Raw genomic sequence first — 21,154 nt, 5'->3', positions numbered from 1 at the left:
AAAAAAAACCACAAATTTTTTACTAGAATAAACAGTATCTCCAATCTAGAAATCATTGCTATTAATATGCAAACTGGTACATGTCTTAACTTACTGGAAAACTGGAAAAAGAAAGTAAATTATAAGTAGACATATTTTCAAGGCCACTTCCACAGTATACAATTTGAAAACAGTCCTTTTCTTTTTTATAAATATATCTTTATTGATTTCAGAGAGGAAAAGAGAGGGAAAGAGAGAGAGAAACATCAATGATGAGAGAGAATCACTGACTGCCTGCCTCCTGCACATCCTCTACTGGGAATCAAGCCCTCAACCCAGGCATGTGTTCTTGACCCAGAATCAAACCTGGGACCCTTCAGTCCGCAGGCTGACGACACGCTATCCACTGAGCCACACCAGTTAGGGCTGAAACCAGTCCTTTTTATGTGTTTGTTAAAGAGTACTGAAACCTTAATTTTTGTGAGAAATTGAGAAACTTTCATTCGAAAATAATTCACAATCTCATTTAGTGTCACCCGGGAGGATGACAGATGCCCATGCTAGTAAGCTGGTTAGCACGTCTCACCCTGCCTAACACAGAGCAGCACAGCGCTGTCCCCACAAGAGCCTGTCCCCGCAACATCCGGTAGTGACACATGCGAAGTTGTAATGATTGAAAGAGGTAGAAAAATAAGAAGATATAAGATAATATTACTTTAAAAATGAGAAAATATGAGAGAGAGAAGCATCTACTATATTAGGGTACAAAACAAAACAATACTGTTCTGAACCGTTTGGGGCATCAAAAGCATGACCTAAGTTCTGGCCACAGCTCTTTCTCTCTACCTGATTAAAAGCCAAGGCAGTCCCTCTCTACCCATTTGAGTATTGGTTATTAATAAGCCTATTTTCCATCCTTACTAGATGAAAGTGGCCTAAAACAAAAGGCATGCCGTAAGTCAGCTCCAACCTATTCCCCACGTACCACAAGAAACCAAGGAATCAGTTAGGTCTACAGAATCACTGTGTGTGTGTGTGTGGGGGGGGGGGGTGCGGGGGCGGGGGGAGAGGAGGTGAAGGAGGAGTTGTAAAACAGTGCTAACAAAAGAAAAATAACATCCTGATAAGACTTACAAGACAAAGAATTAATTCAACAAATATGAAGTGCCTACCATATGCTAGGCACTTAGCACTGTGCTGTGCCTACCATGAGGAGGCTCATGAATGAAACAGATTCTAACAGCTGAATGCTGAGAGAAGGAGGAAGCCGCTGGAAGGTGGGAGTAAGAGAGTTGGAAGAGGGAAACTAGTGATCTATTGCAATAATCCAGATGATAGAGAATTTTACATTAGTGAGGATTCTTAGATGTGATGGAATTTAAAAAAAAACAAAAAACATTAAACAAAAAAGTCCAAAAAATATAGGCGTTAAAAAAAAAAAGACAAATTGCAAGCAACTGAAGAGTTGGACAAATTAAAGAAAGACCCAGAGAAACATTTCCATAATCAATAACTAAACTAGTTATGTAATACTCGAGAGGACTGTCTGGAATGGCAACACTCATAAATTCTGCCTAAGTGGGCAGACCAGAGGCTTAAAGGAGAGAGTTGGTAATGATTTCAACACTATGTTCACAGATGACCCAATATGGGTACTGGTCATCCAGACCAACTTCCACCTTAATTTGGATTCCCTCCTTATCTACCAGAAGGGAAATAGGGAGGAAGGCAGAAGTGAGAAGAGGAATGCAGGAAAGTATCAGGCTCTTCATCAAATATTCTCCATATTTATCCTGGAAACTGAGGCTGCCTTTGGCCCGGAAACAACTACAATGGTCTCCAGTGATCTACACATGAGCTCCAAGGCTGAGCCCAGAGCAGCTGATGATGTGTGAACCTCAAGTAGCCAGACTGTGTGCAGATCAGATTTTCTAAGCTCCATGGAAGACATGACCCCTTCTCCTTAGGGAGAGAGGATCAGAGAGAAGGAGGTACTCTTGGTGCCTCACCAGTTTACTTACTGTTACCAGAGCAGGGAATAAAAAGGCTGTGTTTCAGATTCCAACTTGCTGGAAATAAAGAAAAAGCATAGAGCCAGGGTCATATGCAGGACAGGTCTCCCTGTCTGTTAAAAGAGTAACAATAGCACAGAGAGGCTTCTTTCTCAGAAGAGGGGTCTCAGGAAAGGGTGGTCCGACATCAGGAGTGGGGTCCATGGTGCTCACACAGAAGTCTGGACAGACCTGTGACAGCAGCTGTACAATGACAGCCACCAGACCCTCCAGGCACAGTGCAGCAGCAGATGGATGACCAGGTTAGGGAGCAGCCTGCCCAGGAGCCACAGCTGCCACTCAGGACAGGAGACAGAGCACGTGACTCACTCAAGCCCAGGTGTAGAATGCTTACTGGGTGCCTGAGTCAAGCTCTGGGCTGGTACTGTGAACACAGCAGTAATCCGCATCTGCCCTCCAGACCATGCAGTTAGACAAAGAGAGGCATTCGGTTGTGTAGTAACTGTCTGGCTGAAACTATGGCATGAAAACAGCAATGAAGGCAATGGAAGCAAGCCCACACTAGTCTGGTCTCAGGAAAAGATTCATTCCCCTAATGAGGTAATGCAAGATCTGAACACTGAGTATGAGGTAACCAGGCAGGGAGAGAGAAGGGAGCTTTCTAGGCAGAAGAAAAAGCACATGCAGAGGCTCTAAAAATTCACCCACTTTCACAGTGCAACGGATGAGTTTTGATAAATGTGTACAGCCCTGTAACCACCATCAAAATCATGACATAGAATATCTCTATTCCTGCAAAAGCTTCCCTGTTGGCCAATCCCTGCCCTCTATTCCTAACCATCCCTGGCAACCAATAAGTGGCTTAGCTGTGCCTTTTCCAGATCTTGATACAAGTGAACATCACACAGCATGATTTTTTTGCCTGGCTTCTCACTTGCCCAGATGTGTTTAAGAGACACCTATGCTGTGCTTCTTTGTATTGCTGAGTAGCATTTCATTGTGAGGACATACCATTTGGACACACGGACTGTTTCCATACATACATATAGATGACACAGCTAATTAATTCTCTTGCCCATATTGTCTTCTTGTTGTTCAATTATAATATTTATATATCCTGGATATACATCCTTTATCAGATGTTTTGCAAGTATTTTCTTCCAGTCTATGTGGCCTGCCTTTCCATTTTGTTAACAGCGTACTTTTTAAAACTTTTTAGTTGAAATAATTTTAGACTCATGTACAGGTTGCAAAAATACTTCTGGGTTTTCTTCACCCAAATGACAGCATTTGACATAACAATTGTACCATTATCAAAATGAGAAAGTCTGCACTGGTACAATACTATAAGCAAACTTTATTCAGATTTTATGCATACATTGATTTTCTGTAAATTTATCACATACACATATTAATGGGAACTACATCTCAGCCAGGATACAGAACTCACCCCAAAGAGAGTCCTTCATGCTACCTCTCTATAATCATATACTGCTGCCAATTATGTTCTCATCACTATAATTTGTTTCAATTAAAATTTTATATAAACAGAATCACATAATATGTAATCTTGAGACTGCTTTTTTCACTCAGTATAATGCCACTGAGATTCTCCAGGTTGGTGGAATATTGATAGTTTGTTCTTTTTCTTACAGAATATTATTCTGTTGTATGAATGTAGCTTTGTTATTAATTCACCCTTTGTTTTGCCCATCCTATCTAATAAAAGAGAAAAATGGTAATTGGCGTACGACGATACCCTTTTCATTGGCTAATCAGGACTATATGCAAATTAACTGCCAACTATGATTGGCAGTTAACTGCCAACTATGATTGGCAGTTAACTGCCAACAAGATGGCGGTTAATTTGCATATGTAGGCACAATGCAGGGAGGCGAAAGGGAAAGCAGGAAGAAGCCCCCTGCCACTGACAGTGATCGGAAACCCAGGGGGGAGCTAAGAGCTGGGGGGCAGGGCAAAGGCGGCCCTGGGGCCGCCTTTGCCCTGCCCCCCAGCCATGATCGGAGAATCAGGTGCCTTTTCCGCCCTGGCCAGTGATAGCAGGAAGTAGGGGTGGAGCCAGCGATGGGAGCTGGGCACGGTCGAAGCTGGCAGTCCCGGGAGCTAGGGGTCCCTTGCCTGGGCCTAAAGCGGAGCCCACGATCGCGGGGCCGCTGCAGCTGTGGGTCCCCGCTGCCCGGGCCGGACACCTAGGCCAGAGGCCTCAGTCCTGGGCAAGGGGCCAATCCTGCGATTGGAGGGTGATGGGGGTCAACGCCTGAGGGCTCCCAGTATGTGAGAGGGGGCAGGCTGGGCTGAGGGACACTCCCCCCCACACACACACACTCACCCAGTGCACGAATTTCGTGCACCGGGCCCCTAGTTACAAATAAAGCTATTTACTATGAACCTGCCTACAGATTTTTCTGTGAAAATAAGCTTTCATTTCTTTAGGGTAAATGTCCAGGAGAAGGATATGGCAGCTGCATGTTTAACATTTTAAGAAACTGGCAAACTTTTCCTAAAGTGGCTATTACAACTTTGCATTCCCACCGAAATGCATGAAAGATCTAGTTCCTCCACATCCTATCAACTCTTATTTAAGACAGTGTAGTTTATTTTAGCATTTCTAACAGGTTTTGGATAGACAGATAGATAAATGGATTATATAACTATCTCATCAGGACTTTAGTTTTTTATTTCTCTAATGGATAATAACATTAAACATCTCCTTATGTAACTTTCCCAGCTGTATGTATATTTTTGGTGAAGTGTCTGTTCAAGTGTTTTGCTCATTTTCTAATTGGGTTGCTTGATTTCCTATTGTTAAGTGTAGAGAGTTTTTTGTGTTTGTTTTTTTTTTAATGTTCTGGATATATTCCTTTATCAGACACACAATTCGCAAATAACATTTGGCCCCTAAACAACATGGGTTTGAACTGTGCATGTTCCCTTACATGTGGATTTATTTTCAATAAATACCTATATTGTTTTGGATCGGAGGTTACATGGTCCTGGATACCAAAACAAAGATGTTTTCGGGGAGTCAAAAGTTATATGCACCAGCCCCGGCCAGGTGGCTCAGTTGGTTGGAGCAGTGTCCCATACACCAAAAGGTTGCAGGTTGGAGTCCTGGTCAGGGAGTATATGGGCAAGGATTGAAAAAAGTTATATGCTCCCAACCCCCACGTTATTCAAGGTCAAATGTATTTTCTCTCTATTTGTGGTTTCTCTTTTCTTTAAAAAATTTTTTCAATTACAGTTTACGTTCAATATTATTTTATATTAGTTTTGGATATACAGCATTATGATTAGATAGTTATATATTACAAAGTGATCCCCCCAATATGTCTAGTACCTACCTGGCACCATACATTACATTATTAACTATATTTGCAAAGTTGCACTTTATTTACATTCTTGTAACTATTTTGTAACTACCAGTTTGTACTTTTTAATACCTTCACCATTTCACCCAGTCCCCCAACACCTGTCTTATCTGGCAACCATCAGTTTGTAGTTGGTATCTATGAGTTTGTTTTAGTTTATTTTGTTGTCTAGATTCCACATCTAAGTGAAATTATATGGTATTTGTCTTTCTCTGACTGGCTTATTTCACTTAGCATAATACCCTCTAGGTGCACTTATTCTTTTACTAGAGGCCTGGTGCATGAATTTATGCATGGGTGGGGTCCAGCTGGCCTGCCCCAATTGGGGCCAATCTGGCCTTGCTCCCTGGTTGAATTCCTGGTTGAGGGGACAATTTGCATATTAGCCTTTTATTATATAGGATTTCCCTTGCACAAGAGGTATATTAGAAAAAATATTACTGGCTGAAACCGAATCCACCTGCCAGCACATGCCCTGCATCTTCACTACTCCTCTACCTTCTCCAGTCTACACCACCTTCACTAGCCTACACCACTTCCAGCTCGCTAAGGGTGACAGTACTATGTGTACCGGTTAATAATAGCGGATTTTATAATCAAAGAAAACACGAGAATTTCAAGAGAAACATCAAAACTGCTTTATTCAAAGTAATGTCCATTGCTAGCTACACATTTCCCCATCTTTTAGGTAATTAGTGGATACCATCCCAATAGAACTTTTCTTGTTTTGAGGCAAACTATTCAGAGACCCAATTTTCCACTTATTCATATGTTTTGAAGTGCTGCTCAGAAAGTGCGTGTGCCATCGATCGGAACAAGTGGTAATCTGAAGGAGCAAGGTCTGGTGAATACAATAGGTGGGTTAATACTTCCCAGGCAAGATCTTTTTAACGTGTCTTTAACTGGTTTTGAAGTGTGTGATGGTGCGCCATTATGAAGCAAAATTATTTTGTCGTGTCTTCTGGAACATTCTGGTCATTCTGGTTCAAATTGATTATTTGTTGATGGCAGTGATCAGTATTAATGGTTTCACCTGGTTTTAAAAGTTCATAATACACCACACCTTCCTGATCCCACTAAACACAGAGCATTGTCTTCTTTTCCAAGCGATTTGGCCTTGCAGTCGATGTTGATGGTTGACCTGGATCAGCCCATGATTTTGTGCATTTGGGATTCTCAAATTAAATCCACTTTTCATCTAAACTTACTGAACATTTAAATATGCAGATTTTACTACCAGACTGTGGTCTTTCAGAACTACCTCCTACACCTTAGGTTTCCAAAACATGTCAGCTCTTTGCAGCGTCAGAATTTAATAAATAACTGCTAAAACAAAGATAAGTAGAATGTGAACTTTTAAAAAAAATTACTGATTTTAGAGAGGGGGGAGAGAGAGAGAGAGAGAGAGAGAGAAACAGAGAGAATTGGAGAGGGAGAGACAGAGAGAGAATTGGAGAGGGAGAGAGAAACACTGATCTGTTGTTCTATTTATTTAAATATTCATTGGTTGCTTCTTGTATGTGTCCTGACGGGGGATTGAACCCTCAACCTTGCGGGACGATGCTCTAACCAACTGAGCTACCCAGCCAGGGCCCAGAATGTGAATTTTTTAAAGTAACAAATTACATAATAAACTGTCCTGTTTATCTTCACCATTGTTTTCCTTCATTAGCAGAATAAAGAAGAGAGTGAATTAGGTTTTTGGGTCCAGATTTACTTCTGTGATGTGCATAACAAGGAACAAGACTTTGCTGCTATCAGCTTGGCCCGTCCAGAAAATGGTGAGCCTGAATTCAGGATGAGCCTGAATGTGGAGACAAGCAAGTTAAACTAAATAGTTATATAAAAAGTACTTGGAGAAAACAGAGTGAGTTTAACGCAGCCATAGAGTCAGGCCTCACATCAGGCAACACAACAAAGTTTAGACATCAAAACCGCTGTAATCACCAGTAACCTTGGCAGGAAGCCACTGGGGTGATGTGGAGCTCCTGTCTATCTTCACCCATCCTGCGCTTGTGGCTGGCCACCAACAGCTCCCCCATCCTGACAGTAAATTCGATGTGCCAACCTGACTGGTGTTTTTGGATGACTTAACATTTAAACAAACAGAATAAAGCACACTGCCTTCGGTAATGTGGGTGGGATTCATTCAATCAGCTGAAGGCCTGAAGGAAACAGAGGCTTACTTATAAGTACAAGGGAGCTCCTACTGCTTGCCTTAAGGCTAGGATATTGGGGTTTTTCCTCCCTTCAGACTTGAACTGAAATATTGGCTCTTCCTGGGTCTTCAGACTAGAACTTCCACCATCAGCTCTCCTGAGTGCCAAGCCTTTGGACTTGGACTGGAACTACATCACCAGTTTTCCAGGGTCTCCAGCATGCCACCCACAGAGCTTGGGGCTTGTCAGCCTTCATAATCATGTGAGTCAATTTCTTATAATAAATAGATATTTCCATTCATCGTGGTGGTACTGTTTCTCTGGAGAACCCTGACTAAAACATCATCTCACTCTTTACTCGAGGTACTTCTTCTCTATCACTCGCTTTCTTCTACCTCACGATGGTTCCCTGCTGTCTTTCCCCGCTTCATCTTCTACCTAGGACTCTGCTCAGATGTCACCTTCTCAGAAATCCCTTACATACACAGTTTCTCTAAAACGGGTCCTCTAGCTGGAGCGGCGTGGCTCAGTGGTTGAAAACTGACCTATGAATCAGGAGGTAGGGCATGCAGGAGGTAGCCAATCAATGATTCTCTCTCATCAATGATGTTTCTATCTCTCCTTCTCCCTTCCTCTCTAATATAAATAAAAACATTTTATTTTTAATTATATATTTTGTATTTTATATATTATATATTTTTTATTGATTAAGATATTACATGTGTCCTTATCCCCACGTTACCCCTTACCCCCCCCAACCCCCGCTCATGCCCTCACCCCCCCCCCCCCCCGTTGTCCATGTCCATTGGTTAGGCCTATATGCTTGCATATAAGTCCTTTGGTTGATCTTTCCCCCTTACCCCCACCCTCCCCTACCTTCCCTCCAAGGACCGACAGTCCAATCAATGCCTCCCCGTCTCTGGATCAGTCCTTGTTCATCAGTTTATGTTGTTCATTATATTCCACAAATGAGTGAGATCATGTGGTATTTATCCTTCTCTGACTGGCTTATTTCACTTAGCATAATGCTCTTCAGTTCCATCCATGCTGTGGCAAATGGTAAGAATTCCTTTTTCTTCTCCCTCTTCTTAAAGAATACCTTTCAGCATTTCATATAATGCTGGTTTGGTGGTGATGAACTCCTTTAGCTTTTTCTTATCTGTGAAGCTCTTTATCTGACCTTCTATTCTGAATGATAGCTTTGCTGGATAAAGTAATCTTGGTTGTAGGTTCTTGCTATTCATCACTTTAAATATTTCTTGCCACTCTCTTCTGGCCTGCATGGTTTCTGTTGAGAAATCAGCTGACAGTAGTATGGGTACTCCCTTGTAGGTAACTGGCTGTCTTTCTCTTGCTGCTTTTGTCTTTTGCTCTTGGCATTATAATTATGATGTGTCTTGGTGTGGTACTCTTTGGATTCCTTTTGTTTGGGGTTCTCTGCACTTCCTGGACTTGTAAGTCTATTTCTTTCACCAGGTAGGGGAAGTTTTCTGTCATTATTTCTTCAAGTAGGTTTTCAATATCTTGCCCTCTCTCTTCTTCTGGTACCCCTATAATTCTGATGTTGGTACACTTGAAGTTGTCCCAGAGGCTCCTTATACTATCTTCATATTTTTGGATTGTTATTCATTTTTCTTTTTCAGTTGGGTATTTTTTGTTTCTTTGTATTTCAAATCTTTGACTTGATTCTTGGGATCCTCTTGTCTGCTGTTGGATCTCTGTATATTATTCTTTATTTCAGTCAGTGTATGCTTAATTTCTAGTTGGTCTTTTTTCATATCCTCCAGGGTCTCACTAAATTTATCGGCAGTTTCCATAAAATTCTTGAAAAACCTTATAAACGTGGTTTTGAACTCTATATCCAGTCGTTTGCTTTCCTCCATTTCTGTCATTTGTGACCTGTTTCTTTGTCTCCGCATTTTTTATGCTTCCCTGTGTTGGTAGAGTGGTTTTGTGTGCTGCGTGTCCTGTAGGGCCCAGTGGCTCAGCCTCCCCAGTTACCTGAGGTGGACACTCTTGGTGCACCCCCTTGTGGGCTTTGTGCACAGTCTTGTTGTAGTTATGCCTTGATTGTTGTAGGATCACTGGGAGGAATTGACCTCCGGGCCAATTGGCAGTGAGAATCAGCTGTGTCTGCAGTGGGAGAACTTCTGTGCTGAAGACACCCTTCTGGGGCAAGACTTGCTTCCATGGGGCTTTGGTGCTCACTGAGTCTGCCCCCTGAGTGTGTCCCTTATGGATCTGAGGAGTTGTAATCTGGATGGTCCCAATCTGCCCACTGGGTACACTGGCTCTTGGATCTAAGGAGGTGCTAATTTAGCCTCTGCCTGAGGTTACCCAGCAGGAGCTACGAAGAGAACTGCAGATTCCCTTTCCTTTTTTGGAGTTTGGAGGTGCCCACATGAGGCCCAGCTGTGAAGCAATGCAAGCTGCTGTGGGGCCTTGGGCCTTCTCTTGGAAGTTCTGGGTCTGTCTGGCCCAGCTGCAGTTTGTTAGGTAATTTTCAGGTTGCAAAGGGCCAGGGCATTCATATGCAAAAGCCTCTGCCGCAGCCTGGGTGGGGTGGGGTCTCAGGGAATCAAAGGGCGGAGCAAGCAGCTATGGCTGATCCTCAGCCCTGCCCTAAGGGGCCCCGCGTCTTAGCGTCCCGGTAATCACTGCAAGCACCTTTGAGGGAAAGCCGCCCTCAAGTTCCAAGATCTGTCCGCTGCCAGACAGTCCAGTTTTTCCCCCGTATGAGTCCTGGGTCCCCAGAGACTCTCTCAGAACCGGAGTTCAGAGCAGTCGGGAGCTTGTGACTCCCTCCTGATTCAAAAAGACAGCCGCGTCCTCAGGTGCCCGCCCTTTCCGCGTGCGCCTCTGTACCTCTGCACTTCCGCAGCTCCTTTGAGTCTCAGTGTGCTTTTCTCTTTCCTTCTAGTTGTAGAATTTCCACTCAGCCAGCCTTCCTGTAGTTCTGGATGATGTCCGTTTTGTCTTTTTGAAGTTGTTGGGGGGGCAGCAATTTCCGGTGTTTACCTATGCCGCCATCTTGGTTTCTCGAAATAAAAACATTTTAAATAATAAAATAAAATGGGACCTCTAGTCACACCCTCCCCATCATTCTGTTTCATGTTTCTTCAAAGCACTTACTACTTGGATATTTTACTACATTATAGTTTTCTGTCCTAAATGTAAATTCTAAGAAAGCATGAAATTTGGTCTGTTCATGAATAAATCACCAGAACCCAGACTAGTATTTGGCAAATAGTAGGCATTCAAATAGATGTTGAATGAAGAACAGATGAATAAACTAAGTTCCCATTATAAACTGTCCATCATTCTCCTCCTCTCAAAGATTATTTGATGGGAGAAATAGAAATATGTGATTGACTAGTTGAATCTCTATTATTGCTGTGTAATTTTTACACCAGTTATGGCCAAGATGGCAGAACCACATGCCACGCTAAGGAACTGCTTAGGGCTACTTTCTAGCAGGTATTTAATAAGCTTCAAAATGATATTTCTGTGTATAGTGGGCATGCACTCACTGTAAGATTAGGTCTAACTAATGAAGTTGGACTACTTTCAGAATATGGTAAGAGTTTCTTGGCCACACACTAAAACCAAGTCATTGTTTCAAAATTCACATTAAATTTACCATCCCTTAATATCAGCCCTTAACTGGCTTCTAGAGCAGATCTCAGCTGCCACTAAGTAAATGCATCTATTAAGTTCCATGTATTTTTCAAAGTTCACTCTTCACTTATATTTGAAAGAATTAATACAGAAATGGGATCTGTCCAGAACTAAGTTGACATAAGTAGAATCAATATCCTAAGTGTAAGGTGCATTCTAGGGCAACCTCCTCCCACTCCTTTCCAAAAATGTTGTAGCTGACTAGCTATTTCAGTGTCTAACAACACAAGATTTTCCTTTCCTCAGGAAGGAAGAGTCCTACTGGGTGGTGTGCAAGCAGTACAACACTTAGTGGCTCTCCTGCAGGAGGGAACAGAGCCTCTGAGCAGCGAGAAAACCCAGGTCTGAGCAACACACTGCAGGCCCACACAAGGCAGGCTGCATGCTTCAGTCACTGCAGGCACTAGCACCAATTGAGAAAACCAGAATTTTACTCTCTTCTCACTCATGGTATACTGCCAAAGGGAAATTCTTCTATGATTTTGCAATTGAGATTGCACACTGAACAGACAGATAATGGGTAAGAGCACTGGTTATCTTCCTAAAACTGAGGCGGGAGAGTGGGGAGGGGGGTATGTTAGATAACAAAAGAGCTCCCAAAAGAAAATATCTAACTGGGAAATTCCCCCATTTTTACACTCTGACTGGGATTTTTCTCACTGATTCCTATTGCAACCATAAAGCTAGAGGGCCATGTTACTTCCCTTCCTTTCCATTCAAGTTCAATAAAAGGACCCATTAACAAATCTCTTCCTTTGCTCCCTTTAACACAGATGAGAAGCAGGACTTCTCAAAAGAGATGTTATTAAAATACCAAAGGGAAAGAAAAGGAAATAAGGAAAACTACAACATAACAAGGTTGCAACACAAATCTATATAATGGCTAACCTTAAAATTTAAGCAACTGACCTCATAAGCTATCTTATTATAATCCTCACAACAAATAAAATACTAATAAGTATTAAGATTTAAGAAGCTGATTATTAAAACAAAATGAAGTAAAGCCAACAGGCAAGAAGAAACAAAATTCTCTACTTATACACCAAATTACTGCCATCATACTTTTCTTAATGCCGTGTTTTCTAGTTTAGTAATTCTCTAACTTAAATTTGCATAAGAATTAATGTTCTTGAGTGTGTGTGTGAGTATGTGTGTGTGTGTGTGTGTGTGTGTGTGTGTGTGTGTACACAAAAGATTTCATAGTGTCTTTTATGAGTTAAGGAACTCTCAAGATGATTCTGGCTTTTGTTTTACATACTGACCTTAACTTTAGTATACACCAGATTCCATTCTTCTAAACAATTCACAAAACTTGCATAGTCAAAATCATCCCTGAAAATTCCTTAAATCGTAACATATGATCACATTCAGTACAATAACATTTAAGTCTGCCCCAAATATGAAATGCTCACCCTACGGGAGACAATGCAGGAACTAATACAATAGAGTGAATAGTAGGTTCCTGTCTCCAGGGGCCTAAACTCACTGTGATGGGCAGATTTGTCAGTGCCACTAAAACTGTCATCTGTCTGCAAGACCTGCATAGCTGGAGACTAAAGCTAAACTTTTACATGAAAAAAAAGTTACTACCATAAGCATTCAAATAATGAAGCTTCAAGAAAGAGGTTAGAATCTTATAAAAACTAACTCATCTGACTCAATCTTTATTAAAGAGCCTATGTGAGGGCTGAATAATGGCCCTCTACATTTGAGACTCCTCCTCCTCTTTCCTTCTGTGCACTAATCTCTTCTGAAAAGGTGAGGATCTACTCCCACAGATCCTTTATAAAAAAAAAAAAAAAGTAAAGAACAAATCCTTTAAGTATCAGTAAAATTAGCCTGTTTCTTTAAAGTTACTCATGAGAGCAGAAAATAAATTATTCCAGCCAAGAGATTACCTCGATGTCCAGGCTACCACCGGTTCCTTCTGCTATATCACCAATCATACCTAATCTGCCCTCTCTTCTAGAGGAAGCTGACCCTGACAAAGGGGGTGGGGAGGAGACGGCCTGGTTTGTACTTCTGCAATTGGACTTTGTAAGATCTATCCATAAACAGGTTTAATTGAGCTTACTTTAGTAAAATAAGCCTACTTACTTATTACATCCCAACCATATAGGACAGGTGTCCTTTCACAATTTCTATATTTTGAGCAGGATGCATTCAGTTAAAACAGTGGCCGCCACAGAAAATCACTAAGCCTTAGAACTGGTTTCCGAGGCTTCAGACATTCGTTTTAGGCAGTGTCAACAATACAGTGACATGCTTCGGACACCTTTTAAACAACAATGATAACAAACTTTAAATAATAGAACCCAATATGGGTATGGTATTTATCATTAACATCTCAGTTAGTTCATATCCAAGACTCTAAAATACTTTGTACTCAAAATGGCAAAAATCTCAAGATATTAGAAAGCTGGCTCTGGGCTTCTCAGCTGAAGCTAGATTATTCATGGTAGTGGTTAAATGCAATGCCAATTTTCTCCATGACACTCTATCTCTATTCGCCCTTTCTCTATAATAAAAGTGTCAGAGATTAAAGAAAATTAGTAAAACATATATGAAAATAATATATAAATTAATAAACAATAACAACATGATATAACAAGACATGATAGAAAACAACAAAAACATGATATAAAAACATTGATAAAAACAATGACTAGTAAATTGATTAAACTTGTTCTAATATCTCCCTGTACACCACATTAAGAGTAAAAACACTTTCAGAGTGCTTGACTAATTTCCCTTGTGATGAAGTATTTACAACTTTAACTTTAATGTCATACGCTCTTTGAGCTCGAGAGAAAGCAACATATAACTGACCGTGTCCAAAAACAGGTTCAGGTAGGAATATTCCTACTCTGTCTAGAATTTGTCCTTGTGATTTATTAATAGTCATGGCAAATGCTGGCATCACGGGAAACTGTCTTCAAATTAATTTAAATGGGAGGTCAGTGTCAGATGGGGACAAAGCAACTCTTGGAATCAGAACAACCTCTCCCTCTGCAGATCCTGTTAATACTTCAGCTTCGATAATGTTAGGTCATAATCTTTTGATAATAAATCTAGTACCATTACAAAGACTCCATTTACTATTAAGATTTCTCAGTAGCATGATGATTGCACCTACTTTCTTTTTTTTTTTTTTATTGCTTAAAGTATTACAAAGGGTATTACATATGTATCCAATTTTATCCCCCCGCCCTAGACAGTCCCCTAGCCTCCCCTATCCCCCAGTGTCTTATGTCCATTGGTTATGCTTATATGCATGCATACAAGTCCTTTAGTTGATCTCTTACCCCCCTACCTCCTGCCCCCCAACCCTCCCCGGCCTTCCCGCTGCAGTTTGACAATCAGTTTGAGGCAGCTCTGCCTCTGTATCTATTATTGTTCAAAAGTTTATAATGGTCTCTATTGTCCATGAATGAGTGAGATCATGTGGTATTTTTCCTTTATTGACTGGCTTATTTCACTTAGCATAATGCTCTCCAGTTCCATCCATGACGTTGCAAATGGTAAGAGTTCCTTCCTTTTTACAGCAGCATAGTATTCCATCGTGTAGATGTACCACAGTTTTCTAATCCATTCATCTACTGATGGGCACTTAGGCTGTTTCCAGATCTTAGCTATGGTGATTGCACCTATTTTCAATTTTAATTTATGACACGGCATTCCCGTAAGAGTAATACTATTAAGAAATTCAATGGGAAAATTTTCCTTTTCGGCACCATCCATTGAATGGATTGATTCATCACTCAAATAGTACACTGTGACAATAGTTGATCTTCAGATACATTCTGTTGACAACACCAGCTTCTTTCAGCTTCAGAGGTACCTTGTGCCAATAGTTGGTCTTCAGACATATTCTGTCAATGCTGCTGCTTTCTTTCAGCTTATCAATGTCAACAAAAACAACCAAATTCACAATAGACAATGACAGATCAAAACACTTGTGTGCAATTGGTGCCAGTGAGAGCTTTATATGTATCGCACATGCGTGAGTCAACGTTTATTTTTAAATTGCCAGTGTGCATCATTTGTACCAACCGGTTGGTCGGTCATACATACGGTTGGTCACTTAGCCTTTTATATATAGATACTATTTCCCAAGGTACTCAAAAGATATTTTCATTTTAAAGCTAAGAAAAATTCCTACTTCTAAATTCCTACACGTTTTTAATGAGTTCTTATGTAAGAAGAAATACCTACATAGCTTTAAGGGCAAGTACCTTTGATTAACTCTTAAGCTATCCAAAAAATTGATCATATAATCTTTCTTCTTCGAGAATGACATTTTCGAATAACAACTTTTGCCAAGTCTTTTAGTAATAAGATTCTCAGGCTCACAAGAAAAGAAAATGTTGATCACATTCAACCACCACCAGAGATACTTCTAAAACCACAATTAGGAATAGCAAATGAGAAGTGTCCCAGATACATCTCATAGGGAATTTTATCTGTATTAGTTAATTCCACATATAATTACCACAGTTTATCTTGCTGGCACTGTAATTACGATCAGAATTTTTAAAAAGTGCTAGGTATGTATTAGAAGAAAATGTTGCCATGACAAACAGCTTTCTGTAATTAAATGTGCCTGCTCCCAGCAGGAAAAAAAAAATCACCACATTTCAGAGTATATTATACCATGTTTCAGAATCTGAAAGCTCAGCAGGATGGAAGACAGCACTTCCATTTATTGTGGTACCTAGATGTGACAAATCTGAGTTGAAGACATGCGACAGTAGTAAAAAGGGTTAGCTGTTCAGCTACAGAACCATAAGCCATCACCCAGGATGAGCTTCAGTCTTAAGCTCTAGCTCACCTTCAGTCACCTTCACTGAAGAAGACCTGTGCTTGGACCATACAAATCTGTTTTCAATACCAACACAGGAGAAGCAACCAGGGCCAATATTTTTCCCTGCACAAGTCCATAGAAGACACTAAGTGCTTCTCCTCTAATCCTCTGTCCCCTCACCTCAACCGCCCTGCCCCCCCCCAAAAAAGAGTATGAATTTCTGGAAAAGTTTAATAACCTCCGTACAGAAAAGCTCATGAAATCACTTAGAAGATGATTTAACCATAACATGGGTATCCAACATGCCAACTGGCAGAAGTAAATAAGGCTTCCTCTCCAGTTTGGATTTTTTTAATTCATGAATGTCAACAGTACTAATTCCCTTAAATGTATTTATTTGTTTCTCAAGGGGCTTTTACCAATTTTAAACTATAGCAGAGTGAGTAGTTTGAAAGGGGGAAAAAAATCCATGGATAATGTCACATCACTTTAATGCAACAAATGACACAGAGAAAGGCGGCCTCAAATATATGCTGGAACCACACAGCACAAGGACAAAGGTCCCAACTGCAGTGTTAAGTACCCCGAGAAACAACCAATGATTATGATACCCCTGAGGCATGAAGAAATTAAACAATAGCGCACTCCCTGTTACAAAGCAGAACCTGACTAAGACACTTTCATAAAGAAGCTAATCAAAGTTATGTTTTTTAAATGTTAGTATATTGTGGAGATAAAATAACTTATAAGGTGACATGAGAGGAATAAATTTACTCATGGTCATGGCAAGATGACATTGTAATTAAAATGACAGCAATGGGTTCAAGTCAGTAAGCAGTACTGATTATTTGTTTCAATAGCTGGGAAGGTACAACATCAAGTTTGAAAACTTTGAAAACTTTGAAGGACTGTTCCCATCAACATAGTGAAAAAGGAAAAAGACTGCAGAGCCAAGAAAGTAATACCACAGCCATGGAGAAATTAAGTATCCCTTTTAATAAGTTTTTAAATCATTTCTTTTACTACATTTCCATTTTGTTTCCTTAAGAAATGTAGATAATGACCACATTTCCTCTTTTACTCCTCTGCTACCAAATCCTTAAACAAGAAAATACAAGGGACTTTATGAAAAGAAAGTGTTATCTAGCCTATCCTATCTAATAAAGAGGGAATATGCAAACTGACCAGCACACCATCACAAAGATGATGGTGCCCACAGCAGAGACAGGGTTTCCGTAACACAAGATGGCTGCACCCACTGTGGAGGATGAGTTCCCGTAATGAGCCTTAACGAGCAATCAGCAGGGATCTGAGGCTGCGTGGCGCTGGGCCGGGGCAGTGGACCTGAGGCCGCGCCCCCACCTGGTGGGGCTTGACAGGGGACCTCAGGCCGCAGCCCCCACCCAAGAGCTGGGCCAGGGGACCTGAGGCGGCACCCCCGCCCGGCGAGGCTTGACAGGGAACCACAGGCCGCAGCCCCCGCCTGGCGGGGCTTGACAGGGGACCTCAGGCTGCTCCCTCCGCCCTGGGCCGGGGGACCTGAGCCTGTGCACCCCACCCAGCGAGGCTTGACAGGGGACCTGAGGCTGCGCCCTCCGCCCCGCGGGGCTTGACAGGGGACCTCAGACGGCAGCCTCCGCCCAGCGGGGCTTAATGGGAGAATCTCAGGCCACATCCCCCACCCAGCGGGGCTGGATGGGGGACCTGAAGGCGCGCCCCCGCCCCAGCGCAGGCTGGAACCTCACGCCATGCATCCCGCCAAGCAGGGCTTGACAGGGGATCTCAGACAGCGCTCCCTGCCCTGGCGCTGGGCCGAGGGACCTCAGGCCATGCCCCCCACCCCGGTGCCGGACCAGGGACCTGAGGGTGCACTGGGGGATCTGAGGCTGCACCCCCTGCCTGGCAGGGCTTGATATGGGTGGGGCCGGCCGGGTTTGGATCTTGCCCAATGGCGGTGGGGTCGGCTGGGTCTGGGTCTCGCGCGATTTTGAGGTGCCGTGGGTGGGCGGGGACTTGACTCTGGGTCCCGTGTTGCACCCCAGACTCTGACAGGAGGAAGATTTTCATATACATTTTACCAATTTTCTTTCATCGCTGACACTTCTATTATAGAGAAAGGGCAAATACCAATATTAAAATACTTCCTCTAATTAATCCCCTTTTAATATGCACAAATTTCGTGCACCAGGCCACTAGTACTATTAATATCTGTGTATATTTTATATCAGTAACATGCCTTTTTTAAGTAATATACTATATTTTTGAACTGATGGAAGTGATTCATAGTTATCACTATGTGTACTGAATATAAACATATAAAAATACAAATACATATACAGACACACTGCCTGAATAATTAATGTTAAGTGCAGTTTCTCTGGATAAATCAATTTTTACAGAAAGTTGAAGGTTATTATTCTAAGACTAGAGGCCCGGTGTACAAAATTCATGCACTCAGGGGGTGTCCCTCAGACTGGCCTGCATCCTCTCACAGTCGGGAGCCCTTTGGGGACCAGGCCTAAACCGGCAGTCGAACATCCTTAGCGCTGCCACTGCACTTGCCAGCCATGAGCCCGGCTTCTAGCTGAGCGGAGCTCCCCTGTGGGAGCACACTGACCACCAGGGGAGCAGCTCCTGCTTTGAGCATCTGCCCCCTGGTGGTCAGTGCGCATCATAATGAGCTGTTTTTCCACTGTTTGGTCGATTTGCATATCAGCCTTTTATTATATAGAATTACCTGTTAAAGAGTTAAAATGACTGACTGCTCTGGTTTGCCAAAAACACTTCTTTATATCAAAGGTCTTTTAAAAAGCAACTGTCATAGACAATCACTGTTTGGAGTTTACTGCCTTTAGGATATGAAAGTATCCAACCAGAAAATCATTATTAAAAATGGTTCTGACACTTCAGGAAATTACGGTTTTTCTCTTGGTCAAAAGAACAAAGCAATCCTTGATATCCCAAAGAGGCCAGGTTCCCTCTGCGGAGCACAGACACTACCTCCCCAGGAGACGCCATGGGCTAGAGAAAGGGGAGCTTTGAAGCAGGTCTGAGCAAGCCCTACATTTTTCCCTCCACTTGTTTAATCCTGCAAAGCTTACTCAACCCATTTGATCCTTCAGTTTCTTCACCTGTAAAATGGAGATTTTTGTATTTGTCTTCTAGGATCTTGTGAAAATCAATGACTATATATTAAATGAGAAACTGGCATAAATGAGCCTTCAACCAATCTCAGTCCCCCTTCCCTTCTACGTAAGAAGGCAAAACAACCAACAATGAGCACAAAATATTTCTAAAGAACAGTTTTAAAAACGTATTATTTTCACACAGTATCAACAAAGACAATGTGAAAAAAAGATAAGATTCTCCTGAACACATGATTGATTACAACATAACCTCCACCAGCCAGTTCAGTTTACCCACCACTCAAGGAAAAATATTAATGCAGTGGATTCCTTACTGATCAGTATGTCCTGTTTATTCATCTGGTATCTCCTCCTCCCTCCTAATACAGTGCCAAACACATGAATACTCAATAAATATTACTACCGAGATGAAGCAAACATCCCTAACATGTCTCAAAAAACTCCCAACATGCTACCATATTTTGCAAAATGACTCAAAATGACTGTCAGGAAGAAAAAAACGATTTACTAACTATATGCCCAGTTTGAGGGAATCTATATACAGATTACTCTTGAAAGCAAAAAACGAAATATTCTAAGCATTGTAAAACAATGTCTTTCCTTTTATATGAAGAATACTTTAGCTGATTTTTACATTTGTAAATAATCACAAAATGCAGGGACACTTGCCCTCACATATATGAAGGAACTAAAGAGCTGGTTCAGGGAGAGCTAGCTCATCCAGACACCTGAGAAGCACACAGTATTCAGAAAGCAGAAATCCCAGGCAGAGCAGGCAAACAGTAACATGGGCTGTCAAAGTGGTGCACTTGAGCCATCTAGTGGACACGAGAACAAAGTTTAATTCTGTAAGGAAAATGTCATACTGTCTCCTCTATGAAAACAAATAAGGTCTGTGTATTGGGAATAGTAAATTGCAATCTATACAAGATAGTAGAGGACTAAGACGTGGGTATTGGGGAAAGATGAAGGATAGAGTGGTGACAAATTTGGATGGAATTAAGAATTTTATGGACAACTAAAGATAAACACTAAAGACAAACCCTCCTTATATATTTTTTTAAAACCACATAATCATCAAACTAATACAGTGTCAAACATGTAAGTTTGTAAGACATTACAGGAAATAAGATTTCATACCAGCTACAAAGGTCCGAGGAAGGGCTATAGGCAGTGAAAAAAGGAGGCAGCCTCTTATTAGAAAGCAAAAAAAAGGAAATGAGAATAAAATGAATTTATATAGGACTAAATGAAGAAAATGATGATGCCACCTCTCTGCCTGAGGAGTCCCATCCAGTTAGGACTGTGACAACCCCAGCTCACTCAGGATGTAGCCCCTCCCACTGCCATCCCACCATCCAGCAGAACAGGAGGTCCTGGGAGAAGGCAGCAGAAGAGTTTTAAACTCTTTGAAATACTCTTATCATTAGCTTGGCTTCTGAAAGTCAGAATGTGAAATTTAAGAATTTCAGAAGTCACGAAGTACTTGCGCAGTATAGTATTGGTCAATTTCATTTAAATTTTGGAAGCATATTTTTCTCATCCATAAAAGTATGGTCTTGGAATAAATTACTGGCAAGACCACCTCATTCTAAAATTTAATAATTTTTAAAAGACAAAAAAATTTAGAGGACTCACACTTTCTGATTTTAACACTTACTATAAAATTACAGTAATCAAACACTATGGTACTGGTATACAGATCAAAGTCAGAAATAAACCCATACATCAATGGTCAATTGATTTTCAACAAGAGTACCAAATAATTAAATGGGTAAAAATGGTCCCTACAGTGACTGGTGCTGTGTAAGTAGATATCCACATGGAAAAAAATTTTACTGAACTCTTAACTACACCATACTAAAAAATTAACTCAAGATGGGTCAAAAACCTAAATATAAAAGCCAAAACACTTAAAATAAAAGAGAGAAATAAATCTTCTTGAATCCATTTTTGGCAATGTCTTTTTAGATATGATACCAAAAGC

General features: G+C 41.3%; 1 protein-coding gene across 4 annotated transcripts in view; it reads right to left on the bottom strand.

Moving 5' to 3' along the window:
* MAPK8 (mitogen-activated protein kinase 8) overlaps nt 1–21,154 on the bottom strand; it is a 119,399-nt gene that overhangs the window by 51,233 nt on the left and 47,012 nt on the right. The gene's annotated exons all lie outside the window — the stretch shown is intronic.

This window comes from Myotis daubentonii, chromosome 13, assembly GCF_963259705.1.
Source record: "Myotis daubentonii chromosome 13, mMyoDau2.1, whole genome shotgun sequence".
NCBI classification, from domain to species: Eukaryota; Metazoa; Chordata; class Mammalia; order Chiroptera; family Vespertilionidae; genus Myotis; species Myotis daubentonii.
This window is presented reverse-complemented; position numbering and strand designations above follow the sequence as displayed.